The sequence below is a fragment of the Phacochoerus africanus genome, chromosome 7 (assembly GCF_016906955.1).
Source record: "Phacochoerus africanus isolate WHEZ1 chromosome 7, ROS_Pafr_v1, whole genome shotgun sequence".
In the NCBI taxonomy this organism is placed as follows: domain Eukaryota; kingdom Metazoa; phylum Chordata; class Mammalia; order Artiodactyla; family Suidae; genus Phacochoerus; species Phacochoerus africanus.
Window position 1 is genome coordinate 60,248,727 of NC_062550.1, and position 15,797 is coordinate 60,264,523.

Genomic DNA, 15,797 nt, shown 5'->3' on the forward strand with positions numbered 1-15,797 from the left:
AATACTACTTAGCCATAAAAAAGAGTGAAATAATGCCATTTGCACTAATGTGGCTGGACATAGAGATTATTACACTAAGTGAAGTAAGTCAGACAAAGACAAATGCCATATAATGTCACTTGTATATGGAATCTAAAATATGATACAAATTAATTTATTTACAAAACAGAAACAGACTCACAGACATAGAGAACAAAATTATGGTTACAAAAGGGGAAAGGGGGGGATAAATTAGGAATTTGAAATTAACAGATACACACTACTATATATAAAATAAACAGCAAGGACCTACTGTATAGCACAGGGAACTATATTTAATATCTTTCAATAACCTATAATGGAAAAGAATCTGAAAAAGAATGTGTGTATGTATATTACATGTGTGTTTAACTGAATCATTTAAAATCAACTATACTTCAATTATAAAAAGTTTTACTATCCCTACAGTATGAATAAGTAAATAAATAAATAAATGCTGGTCACAACCCACTAAATTGATTTTACAACCCATTGATGGGTCACAACTTAGAAAGTATTTAGGAATTCACTTATTGAGAGGATGGTGATACTGTCTCAAGAGAAGTGAAGATGGGAGGAGGAGAAATTTCAGCGAAGCAGGGAAGATGAAGAATCAAGTTTCAGAGACTTTGCTTTTGAAGTGTTGAGACTAAAGCTTGTCAGGGCTGCTTTTGTTCAGACAACAGTTAGCCCTCAGTTTCCACTGGATTGGTTCCAGGACCCCAGGAGGAAGACCCAAACCTGAAGATGCCAAAGGCCCTCTATAAAATGGCATAGTATTTGCATATAACCCAGGCACATTCTCCTGTATACTTTAATCATCTATAGTTTACTCAAAATACCTAATATAATATAAATGCTATGTAAATAGTTGTCAATACAATGTACATGTTATATGTAAATCATTGCTGACTTGCAGCAAATACAAGCTCTGCTTTGGAGGAATTTTCTGGAATTTTGCTTCCAAATATTTTTGATCTATGTGTGGATGAACCCACGGATGTGGAACTCACGGATCCAGAGCACTGACTGTATACAGTTGCCTGAAGATCTGACTTTGGCTCCTAGAGATGACCTTCCAGAGAGGTCTGTCTGGAGAAATGTGCTGGAACCACAAGAGGCAGCCCCACCACTCTCACCGCAGGCCCAGAGACCACTTACCTCTGTGCCCCTGTTGCCCTGCAAAAGGAAGAAATCATTCTCCCTGTTGACTGTTTATTGACAAAGCAGTCAATAAATGTTTGAAGAACAAATTGAAAATAAATGAACCCAAGGAAGAACAGGCACCCTCATATTTTGAATTTCTGAAATTTCAAGTGCACATTGTTACATTGTTGACAGAAATGAATGTCAGAGGTATCATGTTAAATATCATAGCAATACTTTTACTACACAGATGATGCATGGAACCAAAGAATCAAGTATGCAATCAGTTATTTGGAGCATATTTCTGTCTACATTATTAGTTTTATAAGAGACAGATAAACATAAAGGGGTATTCACTGAATATTTTGCAGCTCAAATTCTGCATACACATGCATACGCATACACACACACACACACCTCTCTTTTCCCTTCCTTTTAAGCATATTTTTCTCTCCCTCTCTACTTCTCCCACCCTCCGATGGATGCCCTAACCCTCTCACACACAAATTTCTCTGCAACCTTGCACTCCCTGTTGTACCATCAACCACCACTAATTGGTCCATCCACCTCAAAATATAAGGTGTGAAGATGGCTAAAATGTTAATATTGTGGCTTAGACAAGCAGAAGTTTTCCATTTCCATTTAATCTAGGTATTGTGTGTCAGTGGTAGTTTTCTTGTACTGATTTTCTCTTGCCATCAATGCTGCAAGAAGTCGGCGTTCCCTCCATAGTCCTACCCTAGATTCCATTTTTTACTTTATGTATTACTCGTCCTAGGAAATCTTGTTCATTTTCATGGTGTCAAGAACCATCTAGACCTAATGAGTCAAGTCCCTCTCTTTAGCCCACATCTCTTTTCAGAGTTCCAGAACTATTCCTAAACCCATCTGTTAGGTACCTTCATGTGGAGCACTACAGTTTCAATGTGTCCAAACAGAATTCATTTTTCATTCCCTCTCTCAACCCAGCCTTTCCTACACCTGTCCCATCTCTTGCATTCTTGATCTTAGTTCATTGGAGGAAAGAGGTCTTTTAAAGGAAAGGACAGATGGAAAGTCAAAATAACCACAGTCCTAGAATTCTATTGCTTTCACAGGAGCTCTTCATCCTCATATAGGAAGGGGAGATTTGAGACCTTTTTAACCAGAGACTTGGTCTTATTAGACATTTTCAATAGCAGACCATGTGGATCACCATGGAAAAGCACCCCACCATGCTTACTGAAAAAAATCCTTTGGACTGCCAAATTCAGCTTGATCCCCCTCCTTCTTTCTCTTATTTTTCTGCTTGGTCTATGAATTCCAGCAGGCCAGCAGAGTCAAGGACAAACCTATCTAAAATGTGAAAAACAAAGTTTCACTGAAGACCTCAAACTCTTTTAGCCCAAAGATAGGACACTCTCTTAAAAAAAAAAAAAAAAAAAAAGTGAGTATTTTATCAACCCAGGAAAAATCTGATCTATAATTCCACTGTGTTCACTTGAAAAGCAGGTACTCATTTTTAAGCATCTGTGTTCTCCACCAAACACCTTCTAGGCAGGCACACAAGGAAAGCTTTGGTTTGAATAACATAGCCTGTTTAGATAAGACACATCTAGCCTGTTAATTGATCTCTAGGCTTTATTCCTCTATCTCTTATCACTAAACTGCTCCTAAGGAGGAGATACAAAAGAATTCTCAAGAGCTGCTGAGTAGCTTTATCAGGACTTTTAGCATTCTGTCAGTGTCTACATAAATGGCTGAGTTACACTGAAGAGGACCAAACTCTGATTGAAGAGAACAGGGTTATACTTTGTCTATTTAGCAAGACAGGGAGCATTTCTATTCCTCAGGTTATGAACTGAACGTGACCCCCACCCCCCGCTTCCAAATTCATATGTTGAAATCTTACCCCTCAACCTGATGGTATTGAGAGGTGGCACCTTTGGGAGGTGATTGGGCCATGAGAGTGGAGCCCTCATGAATGGGATTAGTGCCTTTATAGAAGAGACTCTCTCACCCCTTCTGCCAGGTGAGGACATAGGAAAGCATTGGCCATCTCTGAACCAGACACCAGCAGGCTCTTAACAGATATCACATAGGTACCAAGTCTGCCTGTGCCTTCATCTTGAACTTCCCAGCCTCCAGAACTGAGAGGAATAAAATGTTGTTTTAGTTACCCAGTCTAGACTATTTTTGTAATCCCAACCAAAACTAAGGTAACATCCAAAGATACTACTTGGCTTAGTGAGACAGAAAGTGTATTTTTAAGTTATTAGCACTTAATCTGAAAAAAATAAATGACTTTCAAATGTCCAATAGTCACTGGAATCAGCAAAGAAAATATTAGACTAGGAGTTCTCATTGTGGCTCAGTGGTAACAAACCTGACTAATATCCATGAGTATGCGGGTTTGATCCCTGGCCTCACTCATGGGGTTAAGGATCCAGCGTTGCTGTGAGAAGTAATATAGGTCACAGACGCAGCTCGGATCTGGTGTTGCTGTGGCTGTGATATAGGCTGGCACCTACAGCTCCGATTTGACTCCTAGCCTGGGAACTTCCACATGCCACAGGTGCAGCCCTTAAAAAAAAAAAGTACTAGACTATAACGGTTTAACTTTCTAAACTATAAAGTGTCTGATGCAGTGTTTGATACATAGCAGGTGCTCAAAAAATGTTCTGATCCTTCCTTTTCCCTTCCTTGCCTTCCTTATCTGTCCCCTTCTTTTCCTTCCCTTACTTTGCTATGTGTGACTAACAGGTATAGAAAACAGGCAGAAGAGTATCTGATGAGCCAAATTACTTAGTAAGCAAGATGAGAAATCCTATTCAAGACACGAATACTTAGAGAACTTCAAACTCTTATTTGTGGAATCTAATATAAAATGATACAGGAGTTCCTGTTGTGGCCCAGCGGTAATGAATCCGACTAGTATCCATGAGGATGTGGGTTCGATCCCTGGTCTCACTCAGTGGGTTAAAGATCTGGCATTGCCGTGAACTGTGGTATAGTTCACAAACGCAGCACAGAGCTGGTGTTGCTGGGGCTGTAGTGTAGGCCAGCAGCTACAGCTCTAATTTGGCCTCTAGCCTGAGAACTTCCACATGCCATAGGAGTGGCCCTAAAAAGACAAAAAAAAAAAAAAGATACAAAGGAACTTATTTTAAAAACAGAAACAAACTCACAGATTTCAAAACCGATCTTATGGTTACCATAGGTGAAACCACTGGGGGAGAGGGAAGAATTGGGAGGGTGGGAATAACACATACATACTACTGTATAAAACTGACGATTAGCAAGAACCTACTGTATAGCACAGGGACATCTACTCAATAGTCTAATAACCTACATGGAAAAAAATGGATATATTTATATGTATGACTGATTCACTTTGCTGTACACTTGACACTAATACAACATTGTTAATCAATGAGACTTCAGTAAAATCAAATTTTAATTAAAAAAATTAGAAGTGTTGGAAGTCTAATAAGAGGAACATGGTTTCCTGGCCAGGTAGCCTTTTATGCATCCTGTAGATGAAAATATTTCTATATGTCAGGGAAGCACCACTCCCCACATTTGAATCCTCTAAAAATCTCAAGCTTTTCCTTCAGTAGATGGAATGTAACTGATCTTACATGAGGTAACAGAAAGGACTAAACGCTAGAGAGAGCCTGAGCAAAATTTGAAAAACTTCGATTTCATGATTTTACCTCTTCTCTTACAGTGCTCCTTAACCACACCACTTTTTTAATCCTGGGAGTCCATCCTGCACCCTTTGCTCATAAAATAAGAACTAGCCTTTCTTTATTATTTGTTAAATCCACTGATGTTTGTCACAATACTACGGTCTTGCACCCAGGGTTATAACTGATACTTAACTCCTCTTAGGCTTGACAACTCTGCAAAGCAAAGAAAGCAGTTGTCCCCATTTTACAAATAGATAAACTGAAGCTCAGGGCTTCTTCAAGGTCATATGACCATAAAGTAAAAAATCATGTAAGGGAGCTCTCCTACTGGCCTTTACTGAGAAGACAACTTGAAAGGAACTCAATTGGAAGGGTCTCTATGGAACCATGAAATATGATTCCAAGATGAAAATTCTACTCTCTTAACTTTCATCTCTGGACCTTTCTGGTTGACCTTCATTGTATATCTCTACAGCATTAACACAGTGAATTTTTAAAAATTAAAAAAAAATGCTCCAAAAAATAAGCTAGCCTACAATTTATGTTGGGTTCCTGGATTTGTGTCACTGAAATGTCTTCTCAAGTTTTTGCTGATGCACATGCCCAGACTCTACTAATTAAAGAAGTTAATATGGTAGATAAAATAAACCCAGTGACCATTCAAATGAAATGAAGTAACATATGTGTACCCTACCCCCCCTCCATTTCAGCAATCTAGATTTGGCAGTCAGTATTTAACAAATTCATAAATGTTGATGTATATATGTCTTTAAAATACTCAAGTTTAAGTTACTTGAATAACAATTAGAAATTATTAGAAAGCAGGTTGGTCCTATTTACAACTTCAGAGCTAAGGGAACATGTGTAATCTTTACCCATATATAAATTAATATTCTCCACACAGCTACTGTGTGATATCAGGCTGTCACCAGGCTGTCACCCAGCCTGGTTTAAAAAATGGAAAGAAAAGGAAGGAGGAGGAGGAAGGAAGAGACGGAGGGAAGAAGGGAGGGAGGAAAGAAGGAAGGAAGGAAGGAGAAAAGAAAGAAATCTTTAGCCTTTATCTGAATACTCAGTATTGAATAAGTCATTTTGAGAACTTGATAGAGAGTCAAATTGCCTTTTTGAGTCTCGAAGTAAATTATCAGCCTGGTACAGACCCAGGGTAAGACAGATACAGCATTTAACTTCACGGGTGGTTATAATTTCTCGATTTGTGAAAGAGTGATTCCTGCTTAGTATATTCCAAAAAGGACATGAAGTTTCTTAAAGGCCCTGTATAAATCAATTCACAATCATACTCAGATAGTTTGACTGTGACTCAAAATGTCTGAGTTTCATTTTCTCCCTGTTAGAGATGAAACCACTGATATTCATTTTTTATGGACATTTCCAGCTAAAGACTTTTTTTGGTGAGTTAAAATTTGAAGAGCATGAAAAAGAAATTATTCTGATTTATGATGACTTCCAATAAGGACCAATTAAGAGAAAATGAACCAGGGAAATTGGAGTGGGGAAGGGAAATAAGATCCTGGAAAGTGAAAGTATTTAAACCTGAGTTTTCTTTCCCTTGCGATCCCCTGGGTAGAATCAAGCAAAGGCAGCCTCAGGATCAGGGTGCCTGTGTCCCTGGGCCTCACCCACACTTAGCCTTTTCATCTGTAATCTTGCTTTAGGCACAAACCTTGGATTTCTCTACACATATGCTGTCCTTTATCCAGGAGTCTGACATACAGAAATGCCTGTCCTTTATTACAACATTCAAGTATAAAGGTAAGTACATTCTAATATTATCATGTGCTCCAACTTATTTATGACTTGGTTCCCAACACAAACACCTTCTGATTTCAAGCTAAAAATCCAAGACCTCAAATTTCACATTTTTTAAAAGGTATTTATAACAGCACCGCCCTTATATTTCAGCACAAGGGGCCATCGTACTGGGTAAGTGCTTTAGAGGGTCCCCATAGTACACTGCGCACATACGCGTGCAGATGCGCGCGCGCGCAGTCTTTTTTTTTTTGCTTTTTTTTTTTTTTTTTTTTTTTTTTTTTTGCTTTTTAGAGCCACACCTATGGCATATGGAAATTCCCAGGCTTGGGGCGGAATCGGAGCTACAGCTGTAGACCTACACCACAGCAACACAGTATCTGAGCCTCATCTGCAGACCTACACCACAGCCACAACAATGCCGGGTTCTTAACCCACTGAGCAAGGCCAGGGATCCAACCTGCATCCTCATGGATCTCAGTTGGATCTGTTACTGCTGAGACATGAGGGGAATTCTCCCCAACACACACACATTTATTAAGGACTGTATAGATGTGGCCTTGGGATGGGACAGTTTGTATTTTAAACATCCACCCTCATGACCAATACTGTTAAGCTCCAATTTCCACCACAAAGGTGACTTCATTCAATTACTGTGAAAATGTGCGGGTTGTGCCACCGCGGATGAATGGACACTGCTTCAGAGTACGGAGGAGAGTCAGTGCTAGAGGTACTTCAGAGACAAGACTAATTAATTAGCCTGGCAAATCTTTCCTCTGAGGTCATGTGAATGAGCCAGATATTGCATAACAAAGTACAGTTTCCCAGGAATGCCCAATGTTTTCTTGTTTTTCTTTGTGTTCTAATTCATGGTTCTTGAGGTACTCACAAATTAGTACAATATGGGCAATCACTGTACCTGGTAGCTGAGAAACACTTTACAATCGTCAATATCCATATTACTCTTACATTCATGTTATTAAATATACGTACACTCGGATTTCTCAACCCATGAACTATTTACATTTGGAATAGGATAATTCTTTGTTTTTTGTTGTTGTTATTCTTGTTGGGGAGTGCTTTTTTTGCATATTGTAAGATATTTAGCATCATCTAAAGCTTCTATCCACTAGACATTAATAGTTTCTCCTCAGCCTCACTTGTGACAACCAAAAATGTCTCCAGAAATTGCCAAGTCTCCCCAGAGGAGAAGCACTGGCTAGACATTAACCTGTGAAACATGACATTGTTTCACTGCATTGGTAACTGGATGGATATTGAACTCTAGAATTGTGCATTGTTCTATCTTTATAAAAACATTTAATAACATTTAATTAAATATAGTTTAATTTACAATGTCAGCTCTCTTAACATTTACAATTTTTTCACTATAACTATATTTTGTCTTTAATACAGACAATTTGAATATTTAATACACTGTTTTGAATATTTTAGGAGAGTATATCTATTTTGCAAGCCTATATGAAAAGAAATATTAATTTTTTGGTTTTTCTTTCACCTTATCTTACATTTTTCTATGAAACATACTGAAATATATTTTGCATAGATTATTTTTCAATCTTTTAAATTAATTGAAAATGAGAGAGATAGATAATACCAAAGCAAATCTCAGAAAATAAAACCAAATGAAAAGCCTAAAAACATAAATAGAAAAATCTTTAAAAAGTGGACTGCTTAAATTTTTAAAAACTAGGAGCAATGAAGGGGAGGAGACATCTGTCAAGCATTGCCCCATTTGAACCATGTTACCTTGAGTGGTGTGTGGTGAGGCCAGGTGCAGGTGGAGATAGAGAAGCCCGAAAGAGCTGTTCCAGTTTCCTGAGGAGGGCACAGCAGCATACAGGGCCCTGCAAGAGAACACAGGGTCAATCATGAGGAAGAAGTTGGGGGCGGGGGGCAACTGCCTATATTATAATTTCTGTGGGAAGGAAAGGAGGACGCCGGGCAAGCAGGTTGAGGATTGACTAGTTTGGATAAATTCAGTGGTTTCTGGAGCCCAGGGACTTTCCCGAGTTGCCTGGTACCTGGCCCTGGGGCAATTAGGGTGGGTACACAGTCGTCCAAAAAAGCAGGTGATTGGAAGTATGGCCTTGGCTTTTCAGGAAGACGAACTAACCAGCCTGTAGCCAAGGCCTCAGAGCTGGGTCAAGACAGAATTTTTAAAAACTATATTACACCCACAACAGATTTCAGGAATAGGATCTTGCAATTTCTTCATTTGATAAGGATGCAATTACTGATCAAACAACAAGAAGGAATGTAATATACTCTTGTCCTGCTTAAAAATATATATATTAGGTGTGATCTAATTTAACATGATTCCAAAGGGCTTTGAAATGACTCACAGAAATTCATATATATAGGAGGAAGAATCAAGACGGTAGAGGAGTAAGACGTCACACTCACCTTCTCCCACAAACACATCAAAAAAACACATCTACATGTAAAACGATTCACACAGAACATCTATTGAATGCTGGCAGAGGAACTTACACTTCCAAAAAGGGCAAGAAATTCTTGACACAACTGGGTAGAACAAAAGAAAAGAGAGAGAGAGAAGGAAATCAGGACGGGATTAGCATTCCTGAGAGGGAGCTATGAAAGAGAAAAGGAGCCCACACCCTGGGAACCCACCTAACCGAAGGGGAGCTCAGCTGAGACGGAGGGACTTCAAAGGTGCTGAGAAGAGCGCAGCAGCTGGACTGAGGAGGGCAAAGAAGCGTGAGACCCGCACAGATCATCTTCACCACCGGCCCGCACACCACAGCCTGAGACGCTTGGGCGGGGGCTGGGCCCTGAGACTTAGGCTCCGGAGGTCACTTCCGGGAAAAGGACTAGTGTTAGCTGTGTGGGGACAGCCAGAGGGGCTAAGGAACGTGCCATGGGCGGGGGAGTGGTGTGCTATGGGCTGGGGCGCGGAACACCCCAGTAGAGGGATCCTGGGAGGAGGTCTGTGCCTGCAGGAGAAGCAAGGCGCCATTGTAGGGGAGGGCGAGGGAGGAGAGGCCGGCCTCCATAGGAACCTCCTGCGCACGCGCGCGTGGCCTCTGGGCGGGTGGGGCCCCTCTGATTCGGGCTTTGGGTGGTGAGAAGCCATTTGCTTAGGCTGAAGGAGACCAGGTGCTTCTTGTGCAGGCTACAGGTGGTCCTGCGCCTCTTGTGTGGGCTAAGGGCAGCTGGCGGCTAAGTGCGACCTGGGGCCTCTTGTGTGATCTACAAGTGGCAGGGATGGCCATTGACAGTCTTCTCAGAGGCCAGAGAGAGAAGTGTGGCCTGCCACCACTGGGGGCCTGTGAGTGGGCTCCACCTGCGGCCCCAGTCACCTCAGGGGTCTCCAAAAAAAAAGAGAGCACACTGCAACCAAGCACCACCCACTGTTGCTCACACTCCCCTGTGAGCGCACCCGCCCTGGCTGCTGCCACTGCCAAATGCTCTGGGCAGCACCCAGATGCTTGATCACTATCCCTTCCCAAGACCCTACAACTAGGAGCAGCTGGTGCAGCACCTCCTGCGTGGGCTAAACAGGACGGGGTGCTTCTTGCATGGTCTACAGGTGGTGGAGGGAAACCACTACAGTTATCTCTGACTCCAGAGGTGGGTGTGACCTGCCTCCACTAGGGGTCCCTGAACAGGCACCACCTGCAGGCAGTGCAGCACCAACTGCTCCTAGTTGCAGGGTCTTGGGAAGGGATAGTGATCAAGCATCTGGGTGCTGCCCAGATGGGAAGGTGTGCTCCCAGGAGACAGAGAGCAACAACAGATGGTATTCAGTCCCAGTGCCCTCCTCTGTGGTGCCCTTTGAGGTGATTGGGGCCTCAAGTGGTGACTGTTCACAGACCTTTAGTGGAGGTGGGGCACACCCACCTCTGGAGTCAGACATAACTGTGGTGGTTTGCCCCTGCCACCTGAAGACCATGCAAGAAGCACCCTGGCCTACTTAGCCCACACAGGAGGTGCTGCACAGGCTGCTCCTAGTTGCAGGGTCCTGGAAAGTGACAGTGATCAAGCTTATGAGTGCTGCCCAGAGCATTCAGCAGTAGCAGCACCAGAGTCAGTATGCTCCCAGGGGTGTGAGAGCAACAACAGGTGGTATTCGGTTGCAGTGCACTCCTCTATGGTGCCCTCTGAGGTGACTGGGGCTGCAAGTGGTGCCTGTTCACAGACCCCTAGTGGAGAAAGGCCATGCCCACCTCTGGAGTCAGAGATAAACTGTGGTGGTTTGCCCCGCCACCTGCAGACCACGCAAGAAGGACCCTGTCCCACTTAGCCCATACAGGGGGCCCAGCGTGTGGGCACTGCCCAGACCATTTGGCAGTGGCAGCAGCAGGGGTGTAAGAGCAACAGCAGGTGGTGTTTGGTTGCAGTGCCCTCCTCTGTGGTGCCCCCCCCCCTTTTTTTTGTCTTTTTGCTATTTCTTGGGCAGCTCCTACGGCATATGGAGGTTCCCAGGCTAGGGGTCCAATCGGAGCTGTAGCCTCTGGCCTGCGCCAGAGCCACAGCAACATGGGATCCAAGCCGCGTCTGCAACCTACACTGCAGCTCACGGCAACGCCGGATCCTTAACCCACTGAGCAAGGGCAGGGACCGAACCCACAACCTCATTGTTCCTAGTCAGATTCGTTAACCACTGCGCCACAACGGGAACTCCTGTGGTGCCCTCTTGAAGTGACTGGGGCTGCAAGTGGTGCCAGTTCAGACCCCTAGTGGAGGCAGGCCATACCCACCTCTGGAGTCAGAGATAACTCTGGGCAGATGCTCTGGGCAGTGTGAACAGCCTTGATCACTGTCACTTCCCAGGACCTTGCAACTAGGAGCAGCTTGTGCAGCACCTCCTGTATGGGCTAAGTGGGACAGGGTGCTTCTTGCGTGGTCTGCAGGTGGCAGGGGCAAATCATCACGGCTATCACTGACTCCAGGGGTGGGCATGGCCTGCTACCACTAGGGGTCCCTGAACAGGCACCACCTGCAGGCATCAGTCACCTCAGAGGAGGGCATACCTATCAAACACCTCCTATTGTTGCTTTCAATCCTCTGGGAACTCACAAAGCCTGCCGTTGCCACTGCAAAATGCTCTGGGCACCTTGTCAATCTGCCTAAGGTTCATTACCACCTTCTTGCAGGTCCTTGCTGCTGTTAAGAGCCTAGCAACCAGGCACTGGCTACTAGCCATACCCATTGCCTCCTTCTCCCTGGAAACACACTCAGTACCCCAGGGGTAATAGCCTGCTTACACCAAAGAAAGAGATGGCAAATATCCAAACTCCCATGCCAAAAATAAATAGTAACCCCCCACAAAATAAAAAGGGGTGCTCTTGCATATAAGCAGCCCTCCAAGACTACAGTTTGACTTCCCTAAACTCACAGAAAAAGAAAAATATAAGGAAGATGAAGAAGCTCAGGAACCCTGATAAAAGAACAGGAGAATTCACCTGAAGCAGCAAACAATGAAACACCTCTGCAGTCTGACAGACATTGAGTTCAAAAGGGAGATAGTGAAAATACTTAAGGAATTAAGGCTGACTATCAAGGAATTAAGAGCGGATATGAACAGTGATGCAGATTTCTTTGGAAAGAAACTAGAAAATATAAGGAGGAACATAGAAAAATTAGAAAATTCATTTGCAGAGACACAAACTGAGCTAAAGGCACAAAAGAGAAAAGTGAATAATGCAGATGATCAAATTAGTGACTTGGAAGATAGAATAATGGAAATCATCCAATCAGGAGAGCAGAGAGAAAACCAAGTGAAACAACATGAAAGCAATATAAGAGATCCATGGGATAATATAGAGCAGGCCAATCTACACATTATAGGAATTTCAGAAGGAGAAGAAAAAGAAAAGGTGATTGAAAATATATTTAAAGAAATTATGGCTGAAAACTTTCCAAATCTAAAGGAAACTGATATCAAGATACAGGAAGCACAGAGGGCCCCAAACAAGTTGAGCCAAAATAAGCCCATACCAAGGCATATTATAATAAAAATGGTAAAAGTTAAAGATAAAGAGCGGATTCTAGAGGCAGCAAGAAAAACACAAAACATTAATTATAAGGGAACCCTCATAAGGCTATCACTAATTTCTCTACAGAAACACTACAGGCCAGAAGAGAGTGGCAAGATATATTCAATGTTCTGAAAGAAAAAAATTTGCAGCCTAGAATATTCTATATAGCAAGAATATCATTTAAAATACAAGGGGAAATAAAGAATTTCTCCAACAAACAAAAGCTAAAAGAGTACAGAAATACTAAACCCATTCTAAAAGAAATACTGACAGGGCTTCTCTAAATAAAAAAGAAGTAAGAAGAAGTAGGATACAGGAAACCGTAATCGGAAAGCAATCACTTAAATACACCAGCATACAGATCTAAGAGTCGGAAAAAAAAAAAGAAAAACTACTGTAATAGAGATGATAAACACAAGGAACAGCAAAAGGACAAACATGAAGATGTTAAAAAATGACTTAAAAAATCATAGAATGTGGGGAAGGAAAGTAAGAAAATCTAGACTCTTTTTTTTTAATAATGTGTTTGAGCCTATATTACTATAAGGCTAAAGCAAACAGATACAGGAAGGGGTTAACATATTTAAAAAACAGGGCAACCACAATCAAAACCAAACATTACATTCACAAAAACCAAAAAGAAAAGTACACAAGCATAAAATAAATGGAAATCATCCAACTAAAAAAAAGGAAGAAAGGAGAAACAGAATCAACTGGAAAACAAGGTTTAAAATGGCAATAAATCCATAGCTGTCAATAATTACCTTAAATGTCAATGGACTAAATGCTCCAATCAAAAGATACAGAGTGGCAGATTGGATAAAAAAGCAAAAATGTACAATCTACTGTCTACAAGAGACTCACCTTAGGGCAAAGGACACATATAGATTGAAAGTGAGAGGATGAAAAAAGATATTTCATGCCAATGGACAAGACAGAAAAGCAGGAGTTGCAATCCTCCTATCAGAAAAATGGACTTTAAAATGAAGGCTACAGGAGTTCCCGTCGTAGTGCAGGGGAAACAAATCTGACTAGGAACCATGACGATGTGGGTTCGATCCCTGGCCTCGCTCAGCGGGTTGAGGATCCAGCGTTGCTGTGAGCTGTGGCGTAGGTCGCAGATGCAGCTCGGATCTGGTGTTGCTGTGGCTGTGGTGTAGGCCAGCAGCTACAGCTCCAATTAGACCCCTAGCCTGGGAACCTCCATATGCTGCAGGTGCGGCCCTAAAAAGACAAAAGACAAAAATAAAATAAAATGAAGGCCATAAAGAAAGACAAAGAAGGACACTATTTAATGATAAAAGGATCTATTCAAGAAGAGGATATTACAATTGTCAATATATATGCCCCTAATATAGCAGCACCCAGATATCTACAACAAATACTAAGAGACATAAAAGGAGAAATCGATGGGAATGCAATAATAGTAGAAGACTTTAACACCCTATTCACATCAATGGACAGATCCCCTAGACAGAAAATCAATAAGGCAACAGAGATCCTAAATGACACAATAGAAAAGTTAGGCTTAATCAACATTTTCAGGACATTACATACAAAAAAATCAAAATATACATTCTTCTCAAGTGCACATGGAACATTCTCAAGTATCAATCACATACTGGGGCACAAAGCTAACCTCAACAAATTTAAGAATATAGAAATTATTTCAAGTATCGTTTCTGACCACAGTGACATGAAACAAGAAATCAACCACAGGAAAAGAAATGAGCAAAAACTAACTACAAGAAGACTAAACAACATGCTACTAAAAAACCAATAGGTCAATGAGGAAATCAAGAAGGAAATTAAAACATACCTCAAGACAAATGATAATGAAGACACAACCATTCAAAATCTATGGGATTCTTCAAAAGCAGTGCTCAGAGGGAAATTCACAGTGATACAGGCCTTCCTCAAAAAAGAAGAAAAATCTCAAATTGACAATTTAACCCACCCCCTAAATGAATTATAAAAAGAAGAACAAATGAAACCTAAAGTCAGCAGAAGGAAGGAAATCATAGAGATCAGAGAGGAAATCAATAAAATAGAGATTCAAAAAACAATAGAAAAAAATCAATAAAACCAAGAGCTGGTTCTTTGAAAGGGTAAGCACAATTGACAAACTTCTGGCCAGACTTACCGAGAAGAGGAGAGAAAAAACCCAAATAAACAAAATAAGAAATGAAAAAGGAGAAATCACAACAGATACTGCAGAAATACAAAACTATGCCAACAAATTTGACAACCTAGAAGAAATGGACAACTTTGTAGACTTACAGCCTGCCAAAACTGAATCAAGAAGAAATGGATAAATTGAACAGACCGATCACTAGAAATGAAATTGACTATGTAATAAAAACACTCCCTACAAATTAAAGTCCAGGACTAGATGGCTTCTGAATGATTATATTCAGAAATCAGTCACATTTCTGTATACTAAAAGTGAAATATGAGAAAAGGAATGCAAAAATACAATACCTTTTAAAACTGCACCCAAAAAATCAAATACCTGGGAATAAACATGAGCAAGGAAGTGAAAGACTTATATGTTGAGAACTATAAAATATTAATCAAGGAAATTAAAGAGGATTCAAAGAAATGGAAAGATATTCCATGCTCCTGGATGGGAAAAAATAATATTGTAAAAATGGCCATACTACCCAAAGTAATCTACAGATTCAATGCAATCCTTATCAAATTACCCATGACATTTTTCACAAAACTAGAACAAACAATCCAAACATTTATATGGAACCACAAAAGACCCAGAATTGACAAAGCAATCCTGAGGAACAAAAACCAAGCAGGAGGCATAACTCTCCCAGACTTCAGGCAATATTACAAAGCCACAGTCATCAAGACAGTGTGGTATTGGTACCAAAACAGATAGACAGACCAATGGAACAGAACAGAGAACACAGAAATAAGCCCAGACACCTACAGTCAGTTAATCTTCAACAAAGGAGGCAAGAATATAAAATGCAAAAGAGAAAGTCTTTTCAACAAGTGGTGCTGGGAGACCTGGATGTAAATCAATGGATGCTGCATGTAAATCAATGAAACTGGAACACAGCCTCACACCACGCACAAAAATAAACTCAAAATGGCTTAAAGACTTAAACATAAGACAAGACACCATCAAACTCCTGGAAGAGAACATAGG